We start from the raw sequence: 27,472 nt of genomic DNA on the forward strand, positions 1-27,472 counted from the left end.
TGCTTGTCACGAGGAGTTCCCTCGAATCTCAAGAGATGGCAGCACTTGTGGCTGTAGCAGCTGGGTGGGTTTGCCCAGCAATTCGGTCACTTGAAGATTGGAAAGGGTAAGGGTTAGATTAAGACTCTTTGAAATTAGTTAAATTCATTTTTCGGTATGATATAACATTGAAATTCCCTTTCGAACATATGGTTTTGGAATTATGTGACAGTTGGCTTGATACTATATGAAAGATTGCTTCAATTAGTGTGTGAACAGAATATTATGAATATTAATGCATGTTTAAGAATTTTGTGTGTGTTTTCTTTGGTAAGTAGAGTGCTATTTTTCTACTAACGTGGAGTATTGGGTGTGCTCTTAGTACTGTCCTGGGGAATAAGGTGAGGACGAATTATTTAACCTCTTTTGGCTGTAGAAGGAGATTCGAAATTTATTCGTCCTCGCGTTATTTGTCAGAGCAGTGCATGGGACTCCCAATCCTTGGGTTTGGATCCCATTATAATATATATTGGTTCGGATCGCGCATGCTGGGTTCGGATCCCATTAAGCACATTTATGCCAACTTTAAAAATATTATTGGGAGAATATTTAAGTAGGAATTTTCATGTGGGAACAAACGCGTAATACCCGAGTAGACGTATTACTGTTAATTCCTAACCTAACCAATAAATATTGTGAGTTTTGGGGAAAGAAAAGCAAAATTAATTATTCACGTGTATCCGGATTGTCACTGAGTGCCGGAAGGGTGGTAAACTTCATTGAATTGAAAGAGTAAATGTATATACGGGTAAAATTGTATCTTTTGAAACTTTTCACGTTGCTTTTGACTAATTATTGTTCAAAGAATTTGATATTTTCGTAACTTTGGATAAATTAAATGTTAATTGTTGAAATTGTCATTTGTTGGGAAGTTTTTGGAGTTATTTCAATATTTAATCGTTTTGCTACGGGGTTTAAAAATTTCTTGTTGTTGTTATACCTATATTCTGTTTATAATAAATTGTTCAAGTTGAATTTTGCGAGTTTACATATATCTCCTAGTCAAAACAGGCTTGATTGCTTCCAGGAAAAAAAAACATATTATTTTTCAGTGCTTTTACTCTGCTATTGCCAAAACAAGAATCGGGGAATCTAACTCGACTAGTGTGCTTGTGTTTGATTTGTGTGCAGGTAAAGGAAGGAATTGTGTCTGTTAATTGGGCAAGGTTTGACTTTTACCTGTGGACAAATTGAACGCGGGACCACAGTTGTATGTGTGAGCATACAACGTTACAACTTTCCAATCTTCAAGTCGCACTTGTTTTGGCTATATACTTGCTTAGATTAGAATTTAATGTTGGAAATAAAGCGCAGAGTAATATTCAGGAGATATATGATAAGAAAATACATTTGTGTGAAGAAATTTTTGAGGGTGCACCTAGCACAAGTTGGCACGAGTTGTTGCGCATTTGCTTATTGTTTGTAAAAGGAGAAGAATTTACGGATAATTTTGCATTCTGGCTACAGGAATGATGGATAATAGGATGGATAATAATTATGAAAATATAGATAATTTTGATCGTAGTAGTTCGAGTAGTGAAGAAGGATTTGTAGGTTATGTAGCTTTTGAAAATCCTTGCTTTCATAATGCTGCGACAAATTTTGATAGTAACTTTGTTGAACCAAATCGTGGGAGGCCACGGATACGTTCTTCCTCTGTTCCAGGCTTAGATAGACGAAATGTACACAGACATAATATGCGTTCTGAGCATTTGAAGTTTGATTTTAATAAATTAGCAACCGAAGGGGTGTATAAATTGTTGTTAGCCGAGACTAATCAATTGCCTTTAGTAGACGGTACAAATACAGAATTGTCATTCCAATTCATTTTGAAACTAGACAAAATAGTGCGTAGGAAAGATTTACCGTGTGATGTTATTTTAATAGCTAGTTTAGCGCGGACTAAAGGGGAATTTAATTATCTTTTGCAGTCGATGATTGGTACAGGATCGGTTTGGGGAGACATTTGTAGACAACTTGTCATTAAATTCATCTCACCTTTGGCTAGAACACAGTTTATGCGTTTAGAGTTTTACCGTGTTATGAGGGAAAATCAAACCTTGTATGAATTTGTGGAGGAAAAATTTGCATTAATACATGTTTTAGATATGAACTTCGAAGAACCAGTGATTTGTAACTTAATTTGTAATATGGTTAGTCCAATGGTTCATAAATTTTTCAACTGTAGGGGAGTACCGATGACTTTTGAACAGCTTGAGGACGCAGCTTTACATTTTGATAATATGTATAGATATAGTAGCGATTATTACAAATTGAGAAATGCTGTCGGACCAGTAATGGGTAGTGTAAATAAAAATCCCCATAAGGGAATAACAAATAAAACGGCTACTTGTAATGTAATTAGTCAACCTAGTGTAAATAATAAACCGGTAAATTTGGTAGAAGGTAGATGTTTAGACGGAAATCCTGAACAAAATCAAAATGTAATAGTTTCTGGTAAGAATACTCATACGTCATCAGGTAGTGAACAATATCAAGGTAATACAGGTGCCATTAGGAAGAATATTGTGACTAGTTCTTCGAGTTCAAACAAACATTTTCGAAAAAGGAACAGTGCTTTAGGTAGAAATTCTGAACATACGTCATTGGTGAATGAATCTGGTTTCCAAAATATAAATTCTTCACAACCTAATAAACATAATAGAGATCTTCTGGTTGTGCCTGCATATATAAAAGGGAAATTAGTTAACACAATCCTCGATACAGGGAGCGAGTCCTGCTTTGTGAGTGAAGTATTCTTTAGAAATCTGCAAAAACAGTGTAAAATCAGAGAAGTAGATGTTAGTTTGCAAGTTGTAGGACTTGGTGATCAACAAGTGACAGTAAAATCACGAGTTCGCTTATATTTTCGGATGGGTTTTCAACAGTTTACAGAAAACTTTTATATAGTTCCATCTTCAGAGTTTGATCTCTTATTGGGAAATAGTTTCCATCGAAAATATCAAGCAGTGATAGATGTGTCAAACAGTCTTTACAAAATCCAAGCTAGGAAGTTAATAATTCCTATAAATCCCCCATCTAACCTACAACAGTCTACTCCTCGGACAAACTTTTTATCTTCTAGGGATAGCGTGGTTCATCCCACTCCCGCATGCTCGAAGGGGGCTGAGGAGGCTGCTCGATTCCCTAGAACCTTACAAAATCAGACTTGGAGATCTGAACAGCAGGCGCTTGGAGAACAACAGTTGGCTGCCGAATTGGAAACCTATGTGGATCATGAGGTGCTTCAGGTTACTGATTCTGGGCAGAATGCAGCACCTTCTGAAGGTAATTATAAAGTTTCTTCGGAACTTTTAGTTCAAGATCCTGAATTACAAAATTATGTAAATAATTTAGTAACTTCCTTTTCAGATATCATTTCGGATCGTTTAGGATGTGTGAAGGATTTCTATTATCAAATTGAATTAATTGATAAAACTCCAGTTAAGTTACAACCGTATAGTGTACCAAACTATAAACAAAAAGAATTAGATAATTTTATTCAAGATTTAGTAAAAGAGGGGGTGGTAGAAGAGATTAATGCTTCTCCATTTTCCAGTCCATGCTTTTTGGTCCAGAATAGGGACCAAAGTAAGAGATTAGTCGTGGCTTACGGCTCTGTGAACAAAAAGATAATTACACGGAACTTTCCGTCACCCAATCTTGAAAATGTTATCTCTAGCATATCAAATAACCATATATTTTCAAAGATTGACCTCAAGAAAAGTTTTTACCAGTGCTTGCTCACTGAGGATAGTAAACAGGTAACTGCCTTTGTAACTAAGAATAAGATGTATCAATTTCGGCGTTTGCCAATGGGGTTATCAACTTCACCTCATGTTTTGAGTTATTTGATGTCTAAAATATTAGATGGCTTAATTGGGGATAACTTAGAAATATTTTATGACGATGTGTTAATATTTACACCTGATTTAGAATCACATAAAAAACTGGTTGAGGAAGTTCTAAGTAGGTTCAGGGAAGCTGGGTTAACTGTATCGCCTTCCAAAACTCTTTTGTTTCAAACCAGAATAAAATATCTAGGGTTTCAATTTGAACGTGGAACGATGACCATAGATGAGGACCGACTTGAAACCATTAAAAATTTACCGAAACCCAAGAATAGGAAAGGCTTGAATAGGGTGTGTGCATTTTTCCAATTCTTTTCAAAATTTGTACATAACTTTGCTGAACTCATTGCACCTTTACAGGAGATGCGTTCCGCAAAAGTTCCATTTAAATGGACTAAAGAACACGATGATGCTTTTCAAAAACTTAAAGATGCGTTTTGTGACGAGGTAATCCTTAAGGTCCCGGATATGAATTCAAGTTTTGTTATTCATTGTGATTCTTCTTTGAAAAACTACAGTGCGATATTATCTCAATATAATAAAGATGGCGAATTAATGCCAGTACATATGTTTTCAAAGGCCATACCACCATCAGATTGGAGCAAAAATGTGTACGAGTTGGAGGCGAAGGCGTTATCTTTGGCGTTAGAACGTTTCGAATATTATTTGCATAATTTCTTTGTAGTTTACACAGATTCGAAGGCTTTATCTTGGTTGTTACATAATCATAAACGGCAAAGGAAGTACGGTACTCTGATGGAGAAAATTTCTCAGTTTAAGTTTAAAATTCTCCATATCAGGACGAGCTCTAACATTGCTGCAGATTTCCTCTCGCGAATAGGAAATCATGTAGAATTCTATACTAATGAACCTAATACAGCTGAGGTTATCAAAGATAATGGTAAAAATGTCAACTTGAGTTTTGTAAATTTTTGGAAATTGCCGTTGTTAAACGAACCTTTGAAAGAACATCAACAGTCAGATAAAGATCTTCAAGAAATTATAGGTAAATTAAAAAAGAAAGAAAGTGTAGACTCGTATGTTTTGAGAGATGGTATCTTGTTAAAGAAAACGAAGAGCCAGATTGGGGATGGTTATAGAGTAGTAGTTCCACAAGGTTTAGTACCAACTATACTAGACTATTTCCATTCTCAGTTGATAAGTGGTGCTCATAGAGGGGTAAGAAAGACAACTGCCGCCATTGCTAGACGTATGACATGGCCGAATATGTTTAAAGATATCAGTGAGTTTGTGAGATCTTGTTCTAAATGTCAAAGGATTCGTGATAGGAACACCTTGCCTCAGGGAAATTATTATACGAGACATGTAAAAGCTCCAAACAACACGTTTTTTATTGATATTGCCGGGAAATGGCCAAGTAGTCAGGGATATGAATATGTATTAGTTGTAGTGGACGCCTGTAGTAAGTTTGTATTCTTAGAACCTTTAAGGAAACTCTCAAGTCAAGCTATTTGTAAGAAATTGATGGATATATTTTTAAGAACTGGATTTGTCTCTAAGGTGGTTCATGATTGCGCGACATATTTCGTATCACAGTACTTTACTCATTTCCTGTACAGCCTAGGGATACAGGACATAAAAACTTCGCCTTATAATCCATCTCCGAACATTTGTGAGAGAACGATACGTAGTTTGAAGGGAATTCTGAAGGCGTACATTGATAAGAATCAAAGGAATTGGGCCCAATTACTATCTAAAATTGCTTTCTCTATCAATGTGAGTCTTAATGAAACTACGGGTCTCTCTCCATGTGATATCTACTATGGAAGAACCATGTACAGCCCGCTTGATGTCAAGTGGCTAGTAGATTTGGGAATATTAGACGAAGAAGTCGATAAAAATACGAAATATGAAATCATAAAAAGAAATTTGGAGAACGCCTGGAAAAGATGTGAAAAGACCTACTCTAAGAGGCATTTGCCAGTTAACTTTAAAGTTGGTGACCAAGTCTTAACCAAAAGATTCATGAAGGCATCATTAGAAAAGCATTTCAACCCAAAACTTGCTGAACTTTGGGAGGGTCCTTATTATGTAGTTGGTCAACCAACTATGAATACCTTATGGTTGGAGAAGGTGGACAACCCCCAGGTCAAAATAAAGAGACATGTTCAGCATTGTAAACGGTATATTCTGCCGAGAAATGCGCAACCCGTGAACCAGGTTGGAGACTAAAAGGTTTAGGTGTAAGAAAAAAAAATTTTTTGTAGGGAAGATCATTTTATCATGTTTCTATATATATGTATATATTTGTGACATGTTTGTGTGAATTGTTTGTGTCGCTTAATTTTTGTATCCTGCAGGAGCTGTCCGTGGTTTTGGTCCTAATGTCTTTTGTGGTTATGTCCGAAAGAATGAGGGAAGACGATCTTCCAGTATATACCCGAAAATGGATACTCATTTGTACGCGGATCTATCTTACCATTGTAATAAAGCACGTCCTCAAAGTATAGATGGATGGAGACTGTAAGTTGTAAAATTTTTGTCTATAAGCATGCAATGCATGGAATTTGTAATTAGAATTAAGATCAAGATTCTTCTCCTTAAACGCATATACTTTTGATGGATGTAATTAAAAATTTTTGGGCAGACGGATCTATATGTAACGTATATAGCGTTTCCGTCGAAGAAAAAAAAAAAGAATTTGTGGTGGAATTATAATTGTATATTTGGATGTAAAGGTAGGAGTTAGGTAATACGGCTTCTACTCAATAGATGCCCTTCCACTTCACTTATGAGTGCTTGTCACGAGGAGTTCCCTCGAATCTCAAGAGATGGCAGCACTTGTGGCTGTAGCAGCTGGGTGGGTTTGCCCAGCAATTCGGTCACTTGAAGATTGGAAAGGGTAAGGGTTAGATTAAGACTCTTTGAAATTAGTTAAATTCATTTTTCGGTATGATATAACATTGAAATTCCCTTTCGAACATATGGTTTTGGAATTATGTGACAGTTGGCTTGATACTATATGAAAGATTGCTTCAATTAGTGTGTGAACAGAATATTATGAATATTAATGCATGTTTAAGAATTTTGTGTGTGTTTTCTTTGGTAAGTAGAGTGCTATTTTTCTACTAACGTGGAGTATTGGGTGTGCTCTTAGTACTGTCCTGGGGAATAAGGTGAGGACGAATTATTTAACCTCTTTTGGCTGTAGAAGGAGATTCGAAATTTATTCGTCCTCGCGTTATTTGTCAGAGCAGTGCATGGGACTCCCAATCCTTGGGTTTGGATCCCATTATAATATATATTGGTTCGGATCGCGCATGCTGGGTTCGGATCCCATTAAGCACATTTATGCCAACTTTAAAAATATTATTGGGAGAATATTTAAGTAGGAATTTTCATGTGGGAACAAACGCGTAATACCCGAGTAGACGTATTACTGTTAATTCCTAACCTAACCAATAAATATTGTGAGTTTTGGGGAAAGAAAAGCAAAATTAATTATTCACGTGTATCCGGATTGTCACTGAGTGCCGGAAGGGTGGTAAACTTCATTGAATTGAAAGAGTAAATGTATATACGGGTAAAATTGTATCTTTTGAAACTTTTCACGTTGCTTTTGACTAATTATTGTTCAAAGAATTTGATATTTTCGTAACTTTGGATAAATTAAATGTTAATTGTTGAAATTGTCATTTGTTGGGAAGTTTTTGGAGTTATTTCAATATTTAATCGTTTTGCTACGGGGTTTAAAAATTTCTTGTTGTTGTTATACCTATATTCTGTTTATAATAAATTGTTCAAGTTGAATTTTGCGAGTTTACATATATCTCCTAGTCAAAACAGGCTTGATTGCTTCCAGGAAAAAAAAAACATATTATTTTTCAGTGCTTTTACTCTGCTATTGCCAAAACAAGAATCGGGGAATCTAACTCGACTAGTGTGCTTGTGTTTGATTTGTGTGCAGGTAAAGGAAGGAATTGTGTCTGTTAATTGGGCAAGGTTTGACTTTTACCTGTGGACAAATTGAACGCGGGACCACAGTTGTATGTGTGAGCATACAACGTTACAATATATATATATTGACCAGTGAGGAAATGGAAGGAAATGTTTCATACCGGAGCCCTTTATCTCATAGCAGAATCCAGGGCGTTTTGCAGACTTTAGGATACGGTACTTTTTGGTGACCTTCTTAGCTCATGATAGCCTCCAGAGGATCGAGTTGTAGTTAGGAATCCCCTTAGCTCATGGCAGCCTCCAGGATTTAGGCAAGGTAGTACTCCTTCGTCCAGGGCGACCGCAGGACCAGATGTAGGGTTATCAGTAGTTAACTGATACCTTTGTCCTCTTCGGGCCTATTTGTATCCAGGCATTTCTGGGTGGCTCGTTCTTCGGTTCCCGTCGTACTGTCTTCGTGTCTTCCTGATTTTTATGTGTATCGTTTGCTGTACTGATGCATGTAAACAATAGCACGTATTGCATGAATAACACGTGGCTCGTACTGAAAAGTGGGGATCCTTACACCCCACACACTGGAAAAAAATAATGTACAAGATTATTTTCGAAAAACACACTTGTAATGCACTGAAGTGTTGTTACAGAAAAACACTGGTACAATCCGCGGCAAAAAACCTGCAACATGAACATATAAGTTTATTGTGAAATGACAAACTCTTTTGCACCAAAATAAGTCTGCACGGGAGGAGGCAGGGGTTTATCCTGGCGCGATTTGTTCCACTTAGACGTTATGTCCATTCCCTGTGCAGTTAGGCCTAGTGTCACAACAAACGTATATCCTCATGTTGCAGGTTTTTTGCCGCGGATTGTACATTTTAGAAACACATGATACTGTGCAAAATCATGATAACACAAAATCCTTACAACATAGAGCAATATTGAGTGATTTTTGTAAATTTTATATACTATATAAAGCTAAATGTGTATTTGTATGTTTGTCCACCATATAAATCCACACTGTTGGCTTGGCATATTCCTAGTCAAAATTCAGATAAAACACTGTTGAAATGCCGAATAGTTCCTTTGTATAGAGTAAAGTGGGGGAATGCCGATCACTTAAGGGAAAATGCGTGAGGAGGAAAAATTATTAGTTGTAGGGTAGTAATTAATGTAAAAATATATTTATCGAACCTTTTGCTACAAATTACTGCTTCCATATTGTAGCTCACAAGCAAGAGAAAGACACAATATCGTTTGTTTTCGGAGGTTGCGTTTGATCGGACTTACCCCGATTTGGGTTAATTCCGATCGCCATTTAGTAAGTAGGTCTATACCGAATTTTAAAAAATCGCATGAGTTTTGGACATCACATGAGTTTTGCTCAATCATTGTACACCTAACAATATATATGTTTCAATTACGGATGAGAGCTCCTCCGTGGCTAAGCGTACGCGCCTTTGGCGTGGGAGGTCCGGGTTCGATTCCCAGCAGGAGCTCATGTGGTTTGGATTCCACGTTAATCAGTAGGTCCATCTCATGTAGCCTCGCTACTGAAAAGGAACGTTAAACTCTAGATCAACTCAACTCAATTACGGATGAAAAAGTGCTCAAACCATACTATAGAACAGCATTCTATATAAATGTATTGACCTTAAAAATAAACGTTCGTGTTAATGGTAGCAAGCAAGTAGAAGGGTTGGGCCCTATTGGACCTGAGGTTCTTAAAATTGACACCGTTGCTATAGAAACCCCGAATAAAAACTATTTCATGACACTATGTTTAATCAATGCCTTATTGCATAGATAGATCCAATTTTATATCTATTTACATATTCCGGAGTTCCTAATTAGGCATTTCTGCGTTTTGGGTTGGATTCTGGTTGTCTGTAATCTTGATTTTTTCTATTATTTAAATATTTCTCCCCACAAAATTTCCTCCAAGCTGTTAAGAAGAATAGGACTTATATATGTAGTAGAGACTACGTACTACTATCACTCCATATCCTAATTAAAAAGATTCGAGCTCATCCGTGGCTAAGCGGTTAGCGTACGCGCCCCTGGCGCGGGAGACCCTGGTTCGATTCCCGGCGGGAGCTCATGTGGTTCGGATTCCACGTTAATCAGTAGGTCCACGTCTTAAATAGCCTCGCTGCTGAAAGGGATGCTAAACTAAAATAAACTCAACTCAAGAATTAAAAAGATTCTACGTACCGTACTTACATTATTACACATCGGGGCAATTTCAATCACTTAAATACAAGTCCGATCATCTCTGATCGAAGTTACCCCGACTCGCCATTTTATATTAAACAAAACCATACAGGCTAAACATTCAAATACACAGAGCGAAACATACAGCGTTAATTTGCTAAAAGAACATGCTATGGAATATTGTAAGACTTATGAGACTCTTAGAAAAATAACAAGTACTTACTACGCAATATAATCAGACCAAAATTTAGAAGAAAAAGCAAGAAAACACAAATATCGAAATCACTTGCACAGAACAACTGAACAAAGGTCCTTCTTCCTATTCACGAGTACTTTGTGACTCCTGCTAGAAGAATAAGCATAGTCTGGGTCACCAGGTCATGTCACTTTTGAGTAATTCAATGACCATAATTACCCCCATCGATCGGAATTCCCCCACTTTACTCTAGAAGAACCCCTTAAGTATGACGTCATGTTGTCAGTACAAAGTTATTATACGACAATTAATTTTCAGTTCTTCTGACACAATGACACCTAGTCTGTTCACAAAGTACCGGGACGATATGCAGGCAGGGCTGGCCTTAGGTGGTGCGGGGCCCGATTGGGAATATTTTACGGAGCCCTAGATTTAAAACTAACTTACACCAAGGTCTGTAGAACCAATATATAGAACCCTCTCCTTGCAGGTCTAGTGGTTATACCCATTTCCCTTTATAATGTTTTTCCATCTGCAAAGACTGCGCGGTAGAAACAGTAGAAGTCAAAAATCACAGGTTTTCAGGAGGCGACTTTTTATTTTACCACATATTACTTTATACCCACACAAACAACTAATATACACTTTCAAATTAAGGTGTGAAGGCCAATTGAACACAGACCTCCACAAAAAGTGACAGAACTTTCTTGGTTACCTTTATACTTATGAAAGATATAATCAGCTTGAAATCGTTATCGACTGCAGACAAAATGAAATGTTGATGAGACGATCACAAATTTCAAGGTACCGATGGAAGATATATTTTTCATTGGATTATTCGAGTTAGAAGACAGACCTTAATAAGCAGCCACCTATTCAGTACGCATTAGTACACACTCGGTCTTCCTGAGTTGATCACAGGATTTTTCGCAGGAGAGAGCAAAGTTTGTCCTCTGGTTTTGTATTTTTAATATGGCTATAATAAGAGAAAGGATATGCAAAGAAGTTGCACTGAGGCTGATTTATTTGATACCATCTCGGTACTTATGGTAGTATCAGATGACAATCAGTAAGAACGCTAGGAACTTTTACTTAGTGGGGTGTTCAGAATAAAAGATGGTGTGCACCCAGTATAATGATATGCATTTTCACACAAACTCAAAGAAAACAATATTTTTACGCCCAGGAGTGTGTGTAAGGAAATTTGGGGAGTGTTAGAGGTGCTGGGAGTGTGCAGAATACTCCCTGGACATAATATCTATTTTTACAACAGAAGTTGTAAACATAAAAAAAAGAAAAGAAAAGAAAGAAGAAACTACTGCTGCATTAAATTCAGAAAATATTTGCTATGCCCGGAAACTTAATGCAAAGTATTCATTTACTTGTTAGGGAGAAACAATACCCTTCCTTGTGGAGTCCATGGATGTACCTGTATTGCAATATGCTGTTGTGTGTACTTGACAACCTAGAGTAGCGGAGCCATCTTAATGGTACTATAGCCACTTTGCCGGGGGCCTCGCGAACAGAACGGCATGTATTAACTACATATATTAGGAGCAAAATTTATTAATAGGGAACACAATGCACTTGTTTGCACTGGGGCCTAAGACTCGGTTCAGACGTGCAGAAAAGTCTGTTGCGGGCCCGCAACAGACTCGTGCGGGCGTCACAGAGCAACCAGTTCAGACGTGCAGAAAAGTCTGCTGCGGGCCCGCAGCAGACTCGTGAGGGCGTCTCAGCCCTCCCACTTCACATAGACATAGAAAAGAGCTCATTTTATTTTCAGCTGCAGTTAAATAAAGATCGAAATTAAAAGAAGAAAACGTGCTGTTTTTGTACACTTAGTCAGTAAAATCCTATGGAAGAAACAGAGACGATACTGGGTTCGTCCGTGCGTAAGCTCACGACTACTTAAAGGTGAATTTTCTTCCATGTTTATTGACTTGCGCAATGACGAAGAAAAGTTCTTTAATTATTTTCGCATGAGCATCACTTCATGTGATGAACTCTTATCGAAAATAAGTGATAAAATTAAAGCAGAAAATACTTTCATGAGACTTGCGATACCACCAATTGAAATGTTGGCTGTTACATTAATGAGTTGATTTTGAGTTTAACGTTCCGTTCAGCAGCGAGGCTATATGAGACGTGGTCCTACTGATTAACGTGGAATCCGAACCATATGATCTCCCGCCGGGAATCGAATCCGGGTCTCCTACACCAAAGGCGGATACGCTAACCGCTTAACCACGAAGGAGCTCAATCATCTTCCCATTTGTCTGCATTATTTGATTCACCCACAGATTTGTCATATATATTTGCACTTGTCATTGGTTTTAGCATTTTCGTGGAGGGTTCAAACTTGTCACAATCTGTAAGCTAAACACACTCAGAAACTAAAAGAATTACGTTCATTGTGTACGATAAAAAACTTCGTGCTTGAAACGATTGTTTCATTTTTCTCTGAACATCTTTCTTCAGCAAAAGAGTCGGTTCTCTGTATTGGAAAGAGGGAAGGGCGAATTTATATTTTATGAATGGATAGCATTTTAAGAAGTATATACAAAACATGCTGCTTCCGAGCTTCCGACATAGCCCTGAAGCATTTCTTTAACTGGCTGTCCCCTGACGTTCATACCCCCTACCTTCTCAAGTTGTAAATTGAAAAGGGACAGAAACATTCCAGATAACCACATACTCAGATTTCAGTTGACAGTAATAAAACTATGGGTAGGTAGTAAACAGTCTTTTGTAGAATCACGTTTTGCTTATTTTTGAACATTTCTGTGAATTCGACAATACAACAGCGTAAATACTGACTGGTTTTATTACTCCTACTATCGATTCAACTAAAAAGGATAATTCCCGACGGTCGTTGAACTATTTAATTTTTTTTCTGTTCTCCAGAAGTGAGAATCAAGATGCTAGATGCTAAATGCGTGTAAATTATGCAGGGTGGAAAAAATCATTTTGTTAATTTTTTTTATTTAAACCAAATCTTTCTCCTCTTATACTACAAATCGCGAACTGAAGAAAAAAACATTAGGAATTAGTATTAAATATTAATTATACAATTTAAGTGAAAGTACCGGAGTTGAATTTTCAATTAATCCCCAATCGTTAACCTATTTCAATCCCAAACAAAGTTTCTTAAGCATTACGGAAAAAGTACAACAACGTTTATCAACATTGCATTTTTTCCCAAACGTTATTGATATTTGGTAGGGCATATTTTAAAAAATCAGAACTAGCTTGCGGCACGAAATACATATAAAATCTATAAATTTCGCCTAAAGTTATAAAATCTTAAAATAAATAAATAAATAAATAAAATAAAATAAAATCTGGGAACAAACAGACATGCACATAAAAGAATTTTCTTCTTAAATTCGAATGGTGATTTCCTCGTTGGAATAGTTTATGATTTACAAACCCTATGTTACGAAGAGAAGAAAGCAGGATTGCCTTGTTACCCGTTCAAAATGGGATTTTCCCTATTCATTCTCTGCATAACACTCATTTTCATACTGTGCTGTACATACATTTGAGTCTCATCGTATTATGATTATTATCCTCCATAATTGAAATAACAGAACAGAAAAGGGATTTTACTTATTTTCAATTCAAATTAATTTATTTCGGAATTTGATTTTAATAATCACTTGATTGTTTAAAAAATCAAATGATTTAAATCTTGATTTAAATCATAATGATTTATCAGAATTAATCCAATGCTCCAGATATAGCATTTGACTAAATAACAGAACAGAAAAGGGATTTTACTTATTTTCAATTGAAATTAATTTATTTCGGAATTTGATTTTAATAATCACTTGATTGTTTAAAAAATCAAATGATTTAAATCTTGATTTAAATAATAATGATTTATCAGAATTAATCCAATGCTCCAGATATAGCATTTGACGAAATTTTTACTAAATCCAATAAATTATTATAGACTGCCAATTGCTCACTTAGACAATTTACGAAGTTCACTTCAGCGCAACAGTTTTATACACATTAGATATCTGGATAGTTACTTAAGTGTTGTTAGCATATTTAAAGTCTATCAGATATCATGACATATAATTATTAGTTTTAATTAACTGAAATGAGAAGAAAATTAAAGCCCGCTGGCGAAAGGTTAACTATTAACTTTAAAAATACCTGTACCTTTTCGAAGTAATAAATGCTGGTATGGTATTGGTTTCAAGGAAAATACCTGTTTCTGTGTGATTAGTTACTTCGAAATAATTTTAAAAATAAGCAAAGATTTTCGAGACATTCGAGTCGAATCAAGAATTTTACGAGTAGTCTCGACTCGACTCGTGTTTCGACTGAGAAATTCGAGTCGAGAAAGAAGTTTGTCTCGACTCGAATTCGAGTCGAAATTCGAGACATGTCTCGACTCGTGCGCATCCCTACTTCTCGGTTCGGCTCCATAGCGAATGAGCTATGAGCCTAGCCGTTCGAGCCGTTGACAAACCCGGGCCGAGTAGTTTTGAACATGTTTGGCCGGCGCCCTATAACTTTTAACAAATTTTGGCTCGAGCCCGAATACTTGCTCCCCCGGGATTCAAATTCCAACCTCATGAACAACGTTCTTGCCTCCTAGACTTCACGACTACCTAAGTTGCAGTCAACTAGTTCTTCGTATTCAGATACAAACTGCCTATCTTTCATGTTTATACACGGTGTTCTAATAATAATATTAATAATAATAATAATAATAATTGTAGTAGAAGTAGTAACATTGATAATAATTATATTGTCTATATGGAATAATTCAAGAGAGTACTTGAAACTACATACAGGATTTGGCTCGACTCGACTCGAAACTCGAGCAAAATTCGAGTCGAGTTGAAGGAAATTTTTCGAGCCGAGTTCTCGAGTCGAGGTAAAAGATGTCTGTTTCGAGTCGAGTTTCAAAGAAAACTCGCTCGTGCCCATCCCTAGCTTAAAAGTTGTAGGAAAAAAGGAAACAAAACATGTATTTAATCAATTGTAAGTGAAAAATGAAATATATCTGTTTACAACTCACTGTTATGCCGTGTAGCCTGTACAGTAAAACATTATTAATGAAAGTGAATGATTATGAAGTGACTTAGTGGAATAGATTTTCAAATTTGAGACGAGTCGTAAATTTTCTGTAGTTTCGTGGGCTATAATAGTTCGTCCAAGTTTTAGGTCTCAAACAATGTTCATTGTTACATGATTCGTAATATAGAAACTATAAGTTTATGAGGTGATTATACGAACAAAATGAAGAGCATTAATAAATGTTTGAAGATATGCAAGTCAGTATACAATATACTGTAATAATAAACATATTTAAATGTTGTTACATTTTACTCTTGAGGAGTTCTTGCGCAGCGAAAGGCTATTGATCAATTCTTTATTAAATTAAGAAACCAACAGAGCATACATTTTCTATATAAATTACAAAACGAGACAAGAAAAATCGAGACCAGACGAGAAAAAAATCCGAAAATCGAGACTAGACAACAGTTCTATAATGGGTCTCGAGACGAGAAAATATTTTCTGTCTCGTCTCATTTATGAGCACCATCAATTAACAAACATATTGTCTATTCGTAAATATGTCATCTAATAATACAAATAGCGTTGATACCAAGCGCACGTGACCTCAACCTCACGAACTGATCGTGAGTTTATTGAGCGTGATGTCAAGATTATGATGTAAGTATAAAGTCGTGTGAGTAATGTCGAAAGGATGTTCTAAGTGTGAGGTCGAATGTGATAGATGTTAATGTTGTGAGTATGAAGTTAAGTGATCGTGTGGTCGAAAAGGTGTTGTAAGCGTTATATCGATTGTCGAATTGATGTGAGTGTAAGGATGAGTAAGTTTAAAGTCGCTCGAAAGGGTGTTGTGAGTGTGATTTTCTAGTTATATTGTAATCATGACGCTAAGTAAGCGTAATGTCGAAATGATATTATGACAATGCATGTGAGGTCGAGTAAGTGTAATGGCGGATTAATAAGGTAAGTATAAAATTAGTAGTATTGGCACGATTTTCTCGTCTTGTCTGGTGAAAGTGTCGTATTGTCTCGACTCTCAAACATTTTTTCTCATCTAGTCTCGATGCTAGATAAACTTTTCTCGTTCTCGTAAACTTATACATAAACTTTATCAAGCTCATTCGTGACTAACGGTTAGCGTACGCACCTTTCGCGTGGGAAATCAGGGTTAGATTCCCGGCGGGAGTTCATGTGGTTCGGATTCCATGTTAATAAGTAGGTTCCATCTCGTATACCCTCGCTGTGAAAGCGACGTTAAACTCAAACTCAACTAAATTTTATGGCCTGATTGTGTTTCTTAATTTCATCTAGAAGTTAGCAGAATTTTTCCTTGTTAGAGAGGTTCACGTTCAGGAAGAGTACATGTATGTACGTAACAACATTTAAGCCATATTTATTATTAAAGTATATTATATAAGACTTATGAATGTTTATGTACAGCAAATTATGAATACGTTAAAATATTAAATAATACTTTTTGCTAAAGTGGATACTTTCAAATATCTAGGATCAATATTAACAGACAAAAATGATATTCCCGAAGAAATTAAATGTCGACTAAAAGCATCAGGGATTTCGTGTTACTATTCAGTTCAAAATCTCTTGTCGTCGCGAATTCTGTCGAGGAATTTGAAGGTTAAAATATATAAAACGATAATCGTGCCCGCTGTTCTGTATGGTTGCGAAACATGGTCGCTTACTCTGAGGGAAGAACATAGACTGAAAGTATTTGAGAACAAGATCCTGAGACGAATATTCGGACCCAAGAGGAACGAGAATGGGGAATGGCGAAAACTTCATAACGAGGAACTACATAATTTATACGGTTTACCCAGCATTGTTAGGGTCATCAAGTCTAGGAGGCTTAGGTGGGCAGGTTATGTAGCTAGAATGGAAGAAAGTAGAAACGCTTTCAAAGTCTTGTCTCAAAGACCAATCGGAAAACGACCATTAGGAAGACCTAGGCGCAGATGGGAGGATAATATTAAGATGGATTTCGCAGAGACAGGAATACAAAGTAGAAATCGGATCCAATCGGAAGGATAAAAGTCAGTGGAGAGCTTTTGTGAATGCGGTTTTGAATCTCCGGGTTCCATAGGCCATAGAGTTAGTTAGTTAATCGTCGAAACAAGCTAGGTTATCACTACTGTTCTATGGCCTACATCTGGCCCACCCAGAGAAACAGTGGAGCGCTGTCCCTGATTGCAGACATGTGTCCCACTTAATCCAACTTGAAATAATCTCAATACTATCCTTTTCTTATAGTTAGTTAGTTATATAAGACTTGTGCATATTTAAACATTGATAAATGATCTTCATGGTGTTCGTGCAATCACTTTACCAATTTTTAGTTTTATGCTATGAATCATGTAACAATAAAGTTGTGTTTGAGATGTAGGACGTGGGTGAATTCGAGTTCCCCACGAAATTAATTATGTTTCTTATCTCGTCTCGAACTTAAAAAAAATAGGTATTAACCTTCTCGAGACGAGAATCGAAACAAAACATTTCTCGCACTTTGTTGTGAATTGTGAGCGTGATGTTAGCATTGAACGTGATGGCAAATATTTAATATCCATCTGAACAGAACAGACTGTAGAGTTTGACTTTTATGTGTCTGTATTTAGGCTATAGAGGGTGTTTTATCCTATTGGGTTGGATATTCAGAGCAAATTTTTAAACACATTTTTAAGTAAATATAGATATTTCCTGTCTGAGTATGTTGCTCCAGTGGCGTTTCTATCCCGGGGCCGGGAGCCTAGCCCCAGTTTTTGAAAAAATAATCAAGCAAAAATTATCAAGCTATTGTTTATTGTTTATATATTTTTGAAAGTTTATAATAAGCTCATGATATACATGTCATAAGCTGGGTTCTCGCTGCCTCCCCTCCCCAGTTTTTGCCTTTTAGATCCGCCTCTAAGTTGCTCTGAGGTGGGCTCTCTTAAAGTCGTTTGGTGGAGTCACTATCACCGAAGATGAGAGATTGTTGCTAGTTGAACTTTAGCGTGTCTTTTCAGTACCGTGTACAGAGATTATACAGTATTACATTTGGACCTAAAATTTCAGATACGATATGAACCACCGTAATTTGCGTTCCAGTTATTTTTTCACAGGAAGTTTTATTCTTCATATGAGGCACACTTTCTAACGACTAGGAAAGAGGGAAGGGCCACAGAGCGTTGATATAGTGGTCAGTTCTTTTCCCACATGTATCTAAAAACTAAAACTAAAAGCAAAAAAACACGTGAAGTACAAATATTCACTTCGAGTTTAACGTTCCACCTTCATGCTCCTATGCAAAGAAAAGGCAGATGGGAATGATAACAAAAGAAATACTGGAATGCAGGAAGTAGGAGCAAACATAATTCATAGACAGTCCACGCACATAGTGCCTGTCGAACACAAAGCTCACTTGATGAGATCTGGGGTCGAGTCAGAGACCCCACGCAACACAGGTGAGCTCTCTACCATTGAGCCAACGCGGCCTCCAATAGGTGTTGGATAGATTGGAAATTAGAATTAGGAATACAGGTATATAGTAAAACCAAATTATTATTATTATTATTATTAATATTATTATTATTATTATTATTATTATTATTATTATTAGTAGTAGTAGTAGTAGTAGTAGTAGTAGTAGTAGTAATAGTAATAGTAGTAGTAGTATTAGATCCTATTAGTTTATTACGTGCATTCCGAATTACATGAGTCCCTACCGGGAATTGAACTGAGCTCTGTTGCGACGAACCGTGTTCGTTCTCCATACATCCGCTGTTGCTACATCCGAAGAAACATTTGAAACCTGTTTGACCTTATGAATCATTTCCAGCTCTATGAGGGGTTGTAAAACTACAAATGCACAACAAGAGTTTATGTGACTGATCATACCGCCCGGTCCCTTCAACCACTATAGCGAGAGCGAGGGGAGAGCGGGTGGTGGATTTGTGTCATCTTATCGCCAAACAAAATCTTCGCAAATGAAAGAAATGTTATGGGTGGTGCTTAGTTCACAGCTTTTGTATTGAATTGGGACACTTTGATGTCATCTGAGAGTTGGATGGAAGTCGTAGATTTTATCTGGAGTAAATTCCTTTCGTTCGTAAACTTTCTTTTCATAAGTGAGCATATTTATGACTATGGAACACTTTTATGGAGAAAATGGGACCCCGAGTTGCTAGTCTAGTGCGTGATGGTTCACATAGTCTTGGATTCGATTCCAGATGGGAAAGCATATGTAAAATTTTAACTGTCTTCGACATTCGTGTATTCGTGTCCCTGTCGCGTGAAATTAGGTACAATAGAGGTAATTACAGAAATAAAGTTACTGAGGAATGTTCGATTAATCAGTTAACTTTTAGAAAGTGATAAAATCCTAATCTTTGGTGCAGTGGTCCGAGGTTCGATTCCAGTGGGGACACTCGATCGAAAAGACGTAACAACTTTTCCCGGCCAGCCATCCTGAGTGGGATTTTCCTCATTCACACCAGGCAAATGCCGGGATGACACCTAACGTACAGGTCCCAGGTCGCTTCCCTCCTTTCCCTGATACATACTATGCTCGCCGAAAGATGTGATCTCTAATATGTTACGGGTTTATAGCCATAGATACCAGTAATGCCCAGAAATATGTATAGATAGAATAAAATAAAATCTTTGGTGCATGAGGACTCTGGTTTGATCCCATCTCGCGCCAAATAGGCTTTATGGTCGACAAACATCGTGTTCTTGAGTGTTCCCTGGGTTGTCCCGTTCCCTCCCACTTTCTTCATTCCACCATTGTATTCATTCTCATCATCATCATATAGATTATACACGGTATATGAATGGGACGTAAAACTGAAAAGATTTATTTCAGTTTCTTGAGGTAGAAATGACCTAATTAAAGTCGGAACAAAGTTATTTAGTTTTGTATCCGCCTTTAACAAAAAATCCTAACCTAATCCTAACTATAAACAAAACTACATGAACTGACATAAAATAGAGGGGTACTTCCAGTTGACGTGGAAAGTTGAAATTTTTCATGATTGTAGCTTTTCGGGACTAACTCACAGGAAAATTGCCAAAAACGAATATTTTTAAATTTTAGGGGGTCTAAAAGGGAATGAAGAAATCCCCCATGTTATGTAAATGAGCCCTTTTTGGGATCTATAATCTCATGTTTTAGATACTTGGAATAGATACTTGAAAATCGATGTGCTTGTACATTTTCCTTAGCGTTAACTAAGTAAAGCGTCAAAAATACAAATTTCCAACTGTAGAGTTGTTTTATGGGGAACTAAAAAATATTCTCAATGTTATTTCTATGAGACATCTTCTACACCCCAAAATATTTAGACACTTCCAGCAGGATTACAATGATGAAATTTGGCATGATTGTAGCCTTCCAAGACTAACCCACAGGAAAATGCCAAAATTAAATATTTTTAGTTTTTAAGGGGTCTAAATAGGGGCGAAGAAATCCCCATATTATTGAAATGGACTTTTCTTCGGATACAAAATCTTATCTTTTAGATAGTTAAAATATGAAAAGAAATTTGAATTTGATAGAATTGTGGGTTTAACAGGTGCGAGGCTGTAGGCCGAGTCAGTGGGCGAAATCCTCAGGTGGATCAAATTCAGGAAATGTAATTAAAGAGCAAATACACGAAATTCACTCTTGATGCAAAGGCTGATATAGTCTAGTCCCTGTCCATAAGACCCGTAGGAAAGTCATGTCTGACGGCTGTTCTCTTCAAATCCTGTTAGTACATGTTTAAACAAGTGTAAATCACGAGGGTAGACTTTTTGACTTATGGGCAGTTTTCTTCTACAGGGGCGTAATTCTAGGGTGGCGGCGCCCCTTTTGAGTTTTTGCCGACTTTTCTTAAAATGATTGTAGCTGCCATTGTGATTGTAGCAGAACAATGAATGAGGGTTGTTTGCTTTCTAAATAGTGAACGAACTAAACCTAGATATAGATTTTTGGCGTAGCCGTACAAATAGAGGGAGAAGAGGGGGGCAAAGTCCAATTTCGGCTAATTTTTTAAAATGTGTTATTATTTTCTTCCCATAACGTCCGAATGGTGATCTCTTGTGTAACAACGATTTTTTGGCCAAGACTTACAACAATCCTCTATACAAGGACGCAATTTTTGACAAAAATCTTCCAATAGTTATCTCCACAATATATATAATATAGTCAGATGCGCGAAATTTTTCAGAGTGTAAACTTCTGTGGTTTCGTGTTTGCTTCACTACACACGTTGCAGTTCTAATAGAAGTAGAAAATTATTAACACATCGTTGTATTATTATTCACGATTCTTAGAATAAACAGCACTGATAATGTTTTGTGTGATATGCCTGCTCCAAAAAGTACGTGATGTACAAGAATATTTCTTGGTACTCGTATTAATTGGCTTCATTTATGAACCTTTTGCTAACTGTGGGTAACTTTGTTTCCATTTTGTGAACTAATAATAAGTTTCAATGTAAAATGTCTCGAATTTTACCTCTAAAATAGAAATTTTGTCGTGTGCGAATTTTTCCAGGTTTTCTCTACAGCAGCTGCTAGGATAGAGATAAACGTACTAATTTAGTGTGCCTTACTGCCTGCTATCTCCACTTAAAAAAATGGTTTATGTACTTCAGATGGTGACGTTATCTTCGCTGCAGGAATAATTTGGAATGTATTCATGTCTAGTCTAGTAACAATGGACTATCTTCATTCTTGGAAATCACTGATGTAATAATTTTCTGAAAGGATTTGAAGTTATTCTGGTGAAGTAGTTATGGCATCAAGTGTGGAAAGATCTTTACGTGGAGTGAAATTAACACAAGGAACTAGTAGTGATTTTGATCTTACAAAATGTGTGATTTGCCAAAAGATAGACAAAGATCATAAGACTACAACTTCAGCAATTGGTAGAAATAATATACAAAATGCTGCTGAAATCAGGGAATATGAAGTGTTGCAGAGACTTCGTTCAGTGGATTCTGAAGTGGAATTTGTGAACCATTGCAATAATACCTGCTGCAAGTTTTACACACTAAAAATTAAACAATCTACAAAAAAGCTACGTTCAGATATACTGTACTACCCCGTACAGAACCATCATGTCAAAAAAAATCTAGTATACGAAGTAACATGCGTAGTGTGTGGTCTCAATAAACACGCTGGTGTCAGGGAGAAGCACAGGATTTGTGAAAGTATCCGAGCTCTTGTCTTCCGCGAGACAGTAATGTTTTTTAAGGACGATGTATATACGAAAACTTTTGATCTAGAAGATGAGTCATCAGTTTTTGGAGCAGACTTATACCATCATGAACTATGCCTAGAAACATACCTTACTAAATTCAGAAGAAGTTCACAGGAAAACAAAAGCACTGAAAGAAAGTCGCCTAAAGAAGAAATGATGACAGAACTTTCACCTGTAATCAAACAGTTTCTGGAAGATGGCTGCGGTGCGATTTTGTCAGAAATGCGAGATTACTTAAACGGTAAAGGGACAAGAATCGTGATAAGCAGCAAAGATAAACCAACGAGTCTCTTATTGCCTATTCATCACATTTGACTACCGAGAGACTAACACAGATCGTCCGGAATCACAATGCTATAAGAGATGCCGGAAGATTAATAAGAAACCCCTTAAAAGCTGCAACAAAACAGTTGGTGATGCTCAGGATCTGAAGAAGTCATGGATCACTACCCCTGTTCCATAAACATTGCTTGATTTTTTATGAGAACTTTCCCAAGTAGGACGATGTCAAGCTACACGAAAGACATGGATTTACTTGAAGACGATGGAGTTGTTGATTAGTGAGACCATTGATAAAGCTGAAATGACGTACTGACAAAAATTCTCTTCTTGTAGAATTAAGTCAATTTTTCAGATTCTCTTCTATAACGTACAGGCAAAGAAAAACTTTACATCTCATGACAGCCCATGTTATATATGAAAAATGTAAAAGTTTGATAACATCTTTCAATAAACTTGGTGTACCTGCAATCAACAACCAAGTTATGCATGCACGTGTCAAATTAGCCCAATACACTGTCAAGTCTTGTTCTGACGGTATTTCACTTCCAAGTCACTTTGTTAGTAATGAATTTAGAGTGGGTGCGATGGATAACTTCGAGCACGAAGAAGCTACACTTTCAGGTTTGCAAGGAAGTCATAACACTGTTCTGGTAGTATTTCAAGAGAAACCTAAAGAGGCAACAAAAAAGTCCTATTCACTGGATATTGTTGAGAAGAATTTCTCCGAACGTGTGACGTCTCAATCCTCATGTCAAAGCCCAAAGCATTATCGCAAGCAATCGCTGCCTTTGATGGTATCTCAGAATTTAAAAACGTTTGAAGATTTATTTGATGTGGATGTAAGTGAAGTGACATTAAGGGAATCTGCGATCAGCATGATGAAAACTTTGCATTTACTTAGTGATAGGGACATTAACGTAACCTGGGGGAGCTGTCAGCGCAGTCATATCGAAATCTGAAGTTCCTCTTCACCAAGTTGGGTTCTTACCTATATTGCCATACCCTATTACGACAGAGTCTATTCTGCAACGAAAAACTTCCAGTACCTTCTCCATCATCTTCATCAACCCGCTTTACCTATAGCTTGCGACGAGGGAGTTTACCACAACGCTCCAGAAATCCAAATTACTTCAAACAAGTTCCCAGACATCGGCCTGATGATGGGATCTTTCCATACGACCAAAGCACTATTGGCTTGCATAGGTAAATATATATCAGGAAGTGGGTTAGAAAACATCCTTATTGAAAACTCAGTATTCGGACCAAGAGCAGTCGAAAGTGTACTGAAAGGGAGTAACTAAATTCGTTCTACAAAAGCAATGTTCATGCTTGCTGAAGTAATTGAAAGGCTGAAATGGAAAACATTTTTGAAAGGTAATGTCAATGCACCTAGTAAAATAGCCACCGACACATTGAGAGCAATTAAAGATAAAGATATTGAAAAAGCACAACTCCTGTTTCAAGATCTTACTAACAATTTCATAAGCTTAATCCAAGGCATGAAAGCGTTCTCTCAGATGAATGCGGAGCGATCAGAAACGTGTCAGTACTTGGAAGGTATTTTGTTTCTTGTGTCTCTTCTGAAGAATCTTATTCGAGCAGACAGAGAAGGTAGTTGGCTTCTTCATTTGAATATCGTTCAACAACTCTTTCCAGTGCTTCCAGGTTTTGATAAAATCAATTACTTGAGGTGGGCATCCGTGTATTTAGAGCAGATGCGAAACTTGGAATTTCAACATCCACAAGTTTTTGAAAAATTCATAAAAGGATTCTTTGTAGTCCCAGGAATCACAGGGAAATTCAATGCGGTTAGATTGGGCATGGCACTGGAGCAGACGATAAATAGATTCCAAAAACCACAAGGAGGAATAATCGGCCAAACAAAAAGAAAAGAGTACGTTGTTGAATGGCAGTTAATCTACCCCGAGATTCTTGAAATAAGAAATGCTTCTCGGTCATTAATAGGTGTTGCAGTGGTGATTACGATCTTCATATACATCACGAATTAGTAGGGAAACAGAGTGAGGAGCTTGAAGGAAGCATCTAAATGATGTGCTCGTATATTGAGGAAGACAAAATCCTTATTATAACACTGGAACAATGAAACTCCAAAATCTATCGACAAATGAACTTGTACCGCCACATAATGCAAAATCAGTACTTTCCTTTGCTGCAAAAGGGAATGCACTTTATCTTGAATTTAGGAATGAGAGGTTTGTTTCCAAATCAAAAGAACTATCTGCCCCATGCACAAAGTGAAGTTGCCACCTTTCAATTCTGTTGGTTTACAGGATGAAAAAAAAAAAAAAAACGATAGGTCTAATTCAGTTACAAATATCATCCATGCGCAAAGACTTGTTAATATTTGTATGGAGAAAGACATGTTATTGAGCGAGATTCTAAATTATGACATTTTACCAGTTACAACATTGGTGGTTAAAAACAGTGCAGCCACTAAATTGCAGAAATCGGATTTGATGACTGCTTTGATAAAGAAATTAGACGATTCCGAGTGCAGTTCTACTTTTGAAAAAATCTACCGACGTGTTTCATAGTGGATGTTACCACGAAACCACGGAAGTTTACACTCTGAAAAATTTCGCGCATCTGACAATATTATATATATTGTGGAGATAACTATTGGAAGATTTTTGTCAAAAAAATGCGTCCTTGTGTAGAGGATTGTTGTAAGTCTTGGCCAAAAAATCATTGTTACACAAGAGATCACCATTCGGACATTATGGGAAGAAAATAATAACACACTTTAAAAAATTAGCCGAAATTGGACTTTGCCCCCCTCTTCTCCCTCTATTTGTACGGCTACGCCAAAAATCTATATCTAGGTTTAGTTCGTTCACTATTTAGAAAGCAAACAACCCTCATTCATTGTTCTGCTACAATCACAATGGCAGCTACAATCATTTTAAGAAAAGTCGGCAACAACTCAAAAGGGGCGCCGCCACCCTAGAATTACGCCCCTGTAGAAGAAAACTGCCCATAAGTCAAAAAGTCTACCCTCGTGATTTACACTTGTTTAGACATGTACTAACAGGATTTGAAGAGAACAGCCGTCAGACATGACTTTCCTACGGGTCTTATGGACAGGGACTGTATTAGTCTAGTCCCTGTCCATAAGACCCGTAGGAAAGTCATGTCTGACGGCTGTTCTCTTCAAATCCTGTTAGTACATGTTTAAACAAGTGTAAATCACGAGGGTAGACTTTTTGACTTATGGGCAGTTTTCTTCTACAGGGGCGTAATTCTAGGGTGGCGGCGCCCCTTTTGAGTTTTTGCCGACTTTTCTTAAAATGATTGTAGCTGCCATTGTGATTGTAGCAGAACAATGAATGAGGGTTGTTTGCTTTCTAAATAGTGAACGAACTAAACCTAGATATAGATTTTTGGCGTAGCCGTACAAATAGAGGGAGAAGAGGGGGGCAAAGTCCAATTTCGGCTAATTTTTTAAAATGTGTTATTATTTTCTTCCCATAACGTCCGAATGGTGATCTCTTGTGTAACAACGATTTTTTGGCCAAGACTTACAACAATCCTCTATACAAGGACGCAATTTTTGACAAAAATCTTCCAATAGTTATCTCCACAATATATATAATATAGTCAGATGCGCGAAATTTTTCAGAGTGTAAACTTCTGTGGTTTCGTGTTTGCTTCACTACACACGTTGCAGTTCTAATAGAAGTAGAAAATTATTAACACATCGTTGTATTATTATTCACGATTCTTAGAATAAACAGCACTGATAATGTTTTGTGTGATATGCCTGCTCCAAAAAGTACGTGATGTACAAGAATATTTCTTGGTACTCGTATTAATTGGCTTCATTTATGAACCTTTTGCTAACTGTGGGTAACTTTGTTTCCATTTTGTGAACTAATAATAAGTTTCAATGTAAAATGTCTCGAATTTTACCTCTAAAATAGAAATTTTGTCGTGTGCGAATTTTTCCAGGTTTTCTCTACAGCAGCTGCTAGGATAGAGATAAACGTACTAATTTAGTGTGCCTTACTGCCTGCTATCTCCACTTAAAAAAATGGTTTATGTACTTCAGATGGTGACGTTATCTTCGCTGCAGGAATAATTTGGAATGTATTCATGTCTAGTCTAGTAACAATGGACTATCTTCATTCTTGGAAATCACTGATGTAATAATTTTCTGAAAGGATTTGAAGTTATTCTGGTGAAGTAGTTATGGCATCAAGTGTGGAAAGATCTTTACGTGGAGTGAAATTAACACAAGGAACTAGTAGTGATTTTGATCTTACAAAATGTGTGATTTGCCAAAAGATAGACAAAGATCATAAGACTACAACTTCAGCAATTGGTAGAAATAATATACAAAATGCTGCTGAAATCAGGGAATATGAAGTGTTGCAGAGACTTCGTTCAGTGGATTCTGAAGTGGAATTTGTGAACCATTGCAATAATACCTGCTGCAAGTTTTACACACTAAAAATTAAACAATCTACAAAAAAGCTACGTTCAGATATACTGTACTACCCCGTACAGAACCATCATGTCAAAAAAAAATCTAGTATACGAAGTAACATGCGTAGTGTGTGGTCTCAATAAACACGCTGGTGTCAGGGAGAAGCACAGGATTTGTGAAAGTATCCGAGCTCTTGTCTTCCGCGAGACAGTAATGTTTTTTAAGGACGATGTATATACGAAAACTTTTGA

Source organism: Thermobia domestica, chromosome 10 (assembly GCF_964235325.1).
Source record: "Thermobia domestica chromosome 10, izTheDome1.hap1.1, whole genome shotgun sequence".
Lineage (NCBI taxonomy): Eukaryota > Metazoa > Arthropoda > Insecta > Zygentoma > Lepismatidae > Thermobia > Thermobia domestica.